This window comes from Dipodomys merriami, unplaced genomic scaffold, assembly GCF_024711535.1.
Source record: "Dipodomys merriami isolate MVZ:Mamm:240054 unplaced genomic scaffold, mDipMer1.0.p SCAF_10, whole genome shotgun sequence".
NCBI lineage: Eukaryota > Metazoa > Chordata > Mammalia > Rodentia > Heteromyidae > Dipodomys > Dipodomys merriami.
In genome coordinates this window covers 19,664,031-19,671,151 of record NW_027202271.1, presented here as the reverse complement: position 1 = coordinate 19,671,151, position 7,121 = coordinate 19,664,031, and the positions used below count along the sequence as shown (strand labels likewise).

Below are 7,121 nucleotides of genomic sequence, written 5' to 3'. Positions count from 1 at the left end.
ATATTTTGTCTGCTATTGCATGAACATTTTGTGATATGGAGGAAAGCAGGATTTTTTATGTTCTTCTCTAGATAACAAGTAATGTTAATTTTTACTATAATTAATATCTGGAAATCATGGAATCCTTTTTGTAAAAAAGGGTCTACCCTGAAAAATGACCTCTTTAAATTTCAGTTTAGTACAATGTGCGTTTCATAGACAGTATATATCAGTACCAATCATATTAAAGCAATAATACTCAAAGCTGCACACCATCTGGCTGCAAAGAAATGAGGTGAGAATGTGAGAATTTATCCCTTTTAGAAGTATTGTGTATAAAGTATTTGTGCAAATCCCTTCACCTATGAAACCAGTGGTTAATCCTTAGAAAATGTTATTCCATTTAATACAATGACACCTACAAAAAACACAGAAAACAGCAGAAAAGTGGCAGCTGTTTGGATACTCAGTTTTTTAAAGAAAGTATTATAGAGGCCAGCATATCTAAAACTTTTAACCAACTTTGTTTTATTTTATTGGAAATGTGATACACATTACAGTTACATAAGTAAGGTCTTATTTACATTTCTTTTTGAACAGTGTTACCCTCTCCTTCATTTTCTCCCATTATCCCCCTCCAATGCTCCTTTCCCCTGTTGGAAAGGTCATTTCCAACATAGTGTCTAGTGATTATCACTGTCAACCAACTTTAAAGGAATAATTAAATAGATTGTGGTGTAGTATGAACAGTAATATCCTTATAAAATACAAAAACAAAGAAAATAATCATTTCTCCTTTAAAACTTAGCTTTACTGTTGAACTGTTACCATTTATAAGCCATAAAAAAAGGAACAAAATATGCTAGGGAGAACTCTTTGAAAATACTACCAGTAGGAGCACTTAGGGAGGGCATTGCAAGGCATGATGACTGAAACAAGGGGCTCATGGGTTCACTTGGATTATATAGGGAGAACTTTTCAAAAGCAAGATAAAATTAACTTCCTTATTTATAAACTGCTTTGTATCAGAGAGAAGATTCAGGACAGATTGGTAAACAAAAATATATTCTAGAATAGTATTTTCAAAGTATTACAAAGACCTTCTTTACAAATGGTTAATTGTACTGGAGCAGAAACATTGAATTTCGACTGGAGCCACCTATAAGACTTCTCCATATGTGATAACTGGACAACATTATATTGGACCAGTGCATTATCTTCGTATGTTGCAAAAGTTTGCCTTGAGGTAGAAAAAGATCTGTTTTAAGACAGAGAAATTTTTAAACAAAGAGGACATCAACACAATTACACTCAATTACTGTATGAAACAGGGAACAAGTGATTTGTGTGAAAAGTTCTTAGTTACAGAGTTAAAAAAATAATTTTCCTTAATTTTAGGAAATATATGGAATCATTCAGAAGACATGTATACCAAAATATATGAGAATACAATGAGGGAAATAATGGAATAAATAATGTTTGAGGTAATTTGGAGTAAAAAAATGTTTTGATATGATCAAAATAAATTTTCTTCAGAACCAAAAAGCAATGCATACTTTTAAATTGTGTGTTTTCACACAATGTAGATATACATACATACATAATTTTACAATTATATTTTGCTATGTATATATACTTAAAGTAAGTTATCATACCTATATTTTATCATACAATATGATATTATTTAACTATAGTCCTTGAGATTCACATTCCATCTCTAGAACATATACATGCTATATTCTGGAAGTTTTTATTTGTTGGAGACATTGGTATATACAATTTATAATAAAAATAATTATAATTAGAACTGCAACATAATGACAGTTTTGCTCTCTTTTCTAAGTCAAATAAACCAGAAAGAGAAAAACATTATTTTAACTACATTTCTTTATTAGTGTAATAGATTTCTCATTTCCTCAACCATTTTGCAGATAAATGGAGAATGCCTTCATAAAGAAAGAAAATTATGAGAAATTCTTCAGCAGTAACTGAGTTCATTCTTCTTGGACTGACAGACAACCCTCAGTGGCAGGTTGTGCTTTTCCTATTGCTCCTTGTCACTTACATGCTCAGTGTGGCAGGGAACCTGACCATCATCATCCTCACCCTCTCAGATCCCCATCTGAAGACCCCCATGTACTTCTTCCTTCGCAGCTTCTCATTCCTAGAGATAGCATTCACATCTACCTGCATTCCCAGATTCCTGGTCACCATCACAACAGGAGACAGAAGAATTTCTTACAACGATTGTATGGCCCAGCTATTTTTTGTCATCTTCTTGGGAGTGACAGAATTTTACCTTCTTACTGCCATGTCCTATGATCGTTATGTGGCCATCTGCAAACCCCTCCATTACACAACAATCATGAGCAGCAAGGTCTGTATGCTTCTGGTCTTCAGTTGCTGGCTTGCTGGATTCCTGATCATCTTTCCCCCAATTATCCTTTTGCTACAGTTAGATTTCTGTGCTTCCAATATAATTGATCACTTCATCTGTGACTCTTCTCCTATTCTGCAGCTTTCTTGCACAAACACTCATTTTCTAGAACTCATGGCATTCCTTTTAGCCGTGGTGACACTCATGGTCACCTTGACACTAGTAATTCTATCTTATGCAAATATCATCCATACAATTCTGAGAATTCCTTCTACAAGCCAAAGGAAGAAAGCCTTCTCCACTTGCTCCTCCCATATGATTGTTGTGTCCCTCTCTTATGGTAGCTGCATCTTCATGTACATTAAGCCTTCAGCAAGGGAGAGGGTGACTTTGAGCAAAGGAGTAGCTGTGCTCAACACCTCTGTGGCTCCTCTCCTGAACCCCTTCATCTACACACTACGCAATCAGCAAGTGAAGCAAGCCTTCAAGAGCTTGGTCCGGAGGGTGGTCTTTTCTACAAGTAAAAGACTGTGATCATGTGAACTGTGGAGCCCCAGAGACAGAGCTGAAGTAAAACTACATAAATTAGCTCTAACCTTGTCTTTTTATTCCTTAAGTATGGTTGTAAGGCACCAATCCTTCTTTTCCTCATTAGCTTAAAATGTATATGTTAACTATACTAAATTATATAAAATGTGCAAGACCTTTGTTAGCTGTGTAACAAAGTTTCAGAGAAACCCTAATCCTTGTTGCTTTTCATATCATGACAAATCATGTGTTCTTTCATTAAACAGTTTGCTATACATTGTTTAACAGATATATTTTATTTCTGACAATTGTATTTTATAGGAAATAATGATTTTAAAGACCAATTATTATTTTAATTTGTGTTTTTACACCTTCTGTATCTTCTGAACTGAAATGAAGAAAAAAGTGGCAAAGAACACAGAATGGTGCAATATTGACACCAATACTCCTTCTGTAAATAATAACATCTAATGCACTGTTGCCTTCATTCTCTATGATTTATGAGACCACAATACTCTTTAACTTTTCACTGATATCAGAAAAATGAGGCAGAATTTCCCTAAAATAATTTTATTGTTTAGGATCATTATTACTCTCTACTGGTTATATGAGGGCATTTTAAGTTAAGAAAATATCTAAAGTTTAGCACTCATGGGCATCAGATCATAGAAATCACACTGAATATTTGAGTAAAAGCAATGACAGCAGGGGGCTGGTGGCTCATACTTGTAATCCTAGCTACTCAGGAGGCTGAGATCTGAGGATCACAGCTCAAGCCAGCCTGGGCAGGAAAGTCCCTGAGACTCTTATCTCCAATAAACCAGAAAGCTGAAAGTGGCTCTATAGTTCAAGTGAGAGAGCACTGGTTTTGAGCTGAAGAGCTCAGGGACAGCGCCCAGGCCCAGAACTCAAGTCCCTGACCAACAAAAAAAGAAAAAACAAACAAACAAGAAACCTTAAAACAACAATGACAACAAGAGTAATCAACTAGCCACATGCTGTAATCATCCCAGTAATCCTAGCTCCTCAGGAGGTTAATATTTGAGGATCACTGTTCAAAGCACCCAGGACAAGAAAGCTTAGATGACTCTAATTTCCAATGAAGCACCAAAAACACTAATTGGAACTCTGGCTCAAGTGATACGTGCTAGCCTTGAGTACCAATACGGACAGTGCCCAGGTCCTGAGTTCAAGCCCCAGGACTGGCATAACAAAGTAAAAATATAAGTAACAAACCAATCAACCAATTTGTGTGAGATATATCTAAATTAGAATTTCTATATGGTTGGTCTAAAAAAGTGGGATGAAAGGCTACTACCCATTGATTAAGGATATTTAAAGAGATGTTTACATTGTTGACGGGTGGCAGTGATTTGTACCCAACATTCTGAAAAACTAAGCACCCTAGAAAGCCCAGACATGAAAAGAATAGTAATTGAAATAAGAAATGAATACTTGTATTAGTCCTTTAGAAAACAAAGCAAAACAAAAGTAAATTTGTCCAAGAAAGTATGAAGGGAGACATGATAATTAGAACGCAAATTATATTGATACTGCAAATAGGATGTAGTAATTATGACAGTTCTATAATTTGTTTTGATTAATTTAACACATATTTTATTGAAGGCATATTCCTTTACGACTTTTGGGAGGCAACCATGAACAAAATGTTCTCTCTGCCTAAAAACACATCAGTAGAGCTACTTTAAAAATTATATCACCCGTACACAGTTTGAAATATAGTCTTGCATTGATAAACATAACTATGTGAGTCCAGCTCAGCTGTTGTGACCAAATGAATTTATAAAATGTAGCAATATGCCCCATCCTATGGGTGGAGCAAAAGCAAACAGTGACTTGGACTTGGGAATTTAACCCAGGAGACATATCATCAGAAAGAGATGTGCAGCAAGGGGAAGGCTTACACTAAGTCTTAACTCTGAGTGTGGTGAATCTGCCATACACAAGTCCCACACCTCTCCCTGAGGTCAGTGGCAGGGCTGAAATAACTCAGGACCTAGTTCAAACATGACAGGATCTTACACCAAAGCAAAATGAACATAAAACACATAGAAAGTACATCATTTATGTCAATATGTGGTTACATATGACATCTGAGATTAGCAGAAGAGTCAGGAGATTCTAAAGTTCTTGGATTAAATGATTTTCCCTTCCATATTGAGAAAGGTATTTAATTCCAGAGAAGTGATTGCTTCATGAATATTTCATTTATAAGGCTGTAGTAATTTGTAGTAATCATGGTGTTTTTCATATCATCATCTACTGCTTCTTTAAAAAGGCATCAATGGTCTCAATAACATGTAATTTTGCCATTCTGAGATTGCCTGCATATTTCCAGTTTACACGGGTGCTCCCTTCCATTTCATGTGGTCCAATGACTGAATCTGTTTGAATCACCATGTTGATCTATACAGCCATGGGTAACTCTATGCACACTTGGGAAGCAAAAGCCACAGAGGTCGGTGGCCTCATGCTTCCCAGTGAGAGCAGTTACACCCCTTGAGGATCTCTTTGGCAAGGACACCAAGAACTGAGGCCCCAGAAACTGCTGGGGTGCTGAGACTGCAGGTGCTCTGCAGGCTGTGGGAGTCTATTGTCAGGCAGATTTTGAGAATGAGCCACCCAGGGGCATAACCATTGCTCTGGGAAGCCTGGGACACCCAACTCTGGACTCCAGTCCCCATGGGAGTTAGTCACCAGAGGTGCTTGGTAGAGAGGGTGAGATTTTGATTTCTGCAAGCTGCAAATTCCTGGTCAGAGCTTAGGAAGCATTGAAAGGTTCTGGGCTCAACAGCCCCAAACAGACCTGGTGAGAGCAGATCCACTGCCTGAACATCAGTTCAGTGATAAGGTATCATACAGGAAGTCAATTGCGAGATATTGAGAAGCCACATTTTGAGAATTTGAATCGGGAGTCTTTACTAGAGAGCCAGTGACTATAGGTGGACACATATCACCCCCTTCCTCAATCTTGCAGCCTCAAATACACTTAATCCTGTTAGGACAAGGAGCTATAAGGGTAAAAGAAAGACCAGAAAAACAATCTCAACAAACTACATCAATTCTAAGGGAGAACTAAAGAGGGATGCCCTGGTGACCTGGGTAGTTGGGAGACAGGAAGCATGCACAAACTGCCTCGAACCTGAGTTTCTGACCTACTATCAGCACACAAAAACCTGTTGTTGGATATATGTGTTTTGGGCAATATGTTGGGTTGATAGTTCTCTTCAAATATTCAGACCCACTTGAAATTTGTGGAAATTGCCTTGAACAGAAGCAGGAAATTTCCTCATGAAGAGCAAGTTGTGATCAATTATTTGCATTTGAGGTATTTTCCATTCCTCTTTGTTTAGTATTAGCTTCTTCATCATGTATAATTTTAAACCCTTTTGTAAATTCCCCTTGTGAAGTCATTATTATGAAAATGCAAATCTTTTCAAATTTCTCATTTCAGACCATTATAATGTAATCTGTTGTAAATTAAATTCCAATTTGGGCTACTGTTTAGCAGTTGGTATCTTGAGAATACACATCTCAATGGTAACTTTTGTATATTAATTCAATGAATCCCCAGGAGTCCACTGAAAATAGAACAAATAAATGATGGTTAGCAGGATTAATGTGTATGCAGAAGAGCCTGTCCTCATGACCATCAGCTAGAAAACATGTCACGTTAGTCTTCATTTCAACTGTCACTTGTTTCAGGTATCAAGATAATATTTCTTTAACAGTTATAGGTATGGTAACTGGTGAATTTAGTACTTTCTATTTATTTGGATGCATATATACAAATAATTTGAAGCTTGAACCTGTAAATATTGTGGGCTATGTTTTGGAATTGTCCTTCTTTAAAAAAATATTTGCTAACAAATATAAGACAGAAGAGAGGAAATTATTGTTAAACTCTGGAAAAATCCCAAAGACCTATGTTCAATGTAATTAATAATGTATGTTTAAACTAATGACTTTTTTTTTTTTTTTTACTAAATCAGCTCTACATATCAGAAGAGTCATTATTCTTGAAGGTATTATTTAAGATATAGAAAATTTGCATTAGTACTGTATACTTCTATTTTAGTGAAGTGATATCAATGACAAAATTATATACAAATAAAATAACACAATTCCAATGAATTGTATAAGTGGACAAATTTCAACTATTGCAAACCTATAGATTCAAGTGACATTTTGTTATTGCATGGACATTTTTTGATTT

General features: G+C 36.0%; 1 pseudogene; it reads left to right on the top strand.

Moving 5' to 3' along the window:
* Window positions 1-1,921: 1,921 nt before the first annotated feature.
* LOC138838264 (olfactory receptor 6C75-like) lies at window positions 1,922-5,539 on the top strand (annotated as a pseudogene).
* Window positions 5,540-7,121: the final 1,582 nt, after the last annotated feature.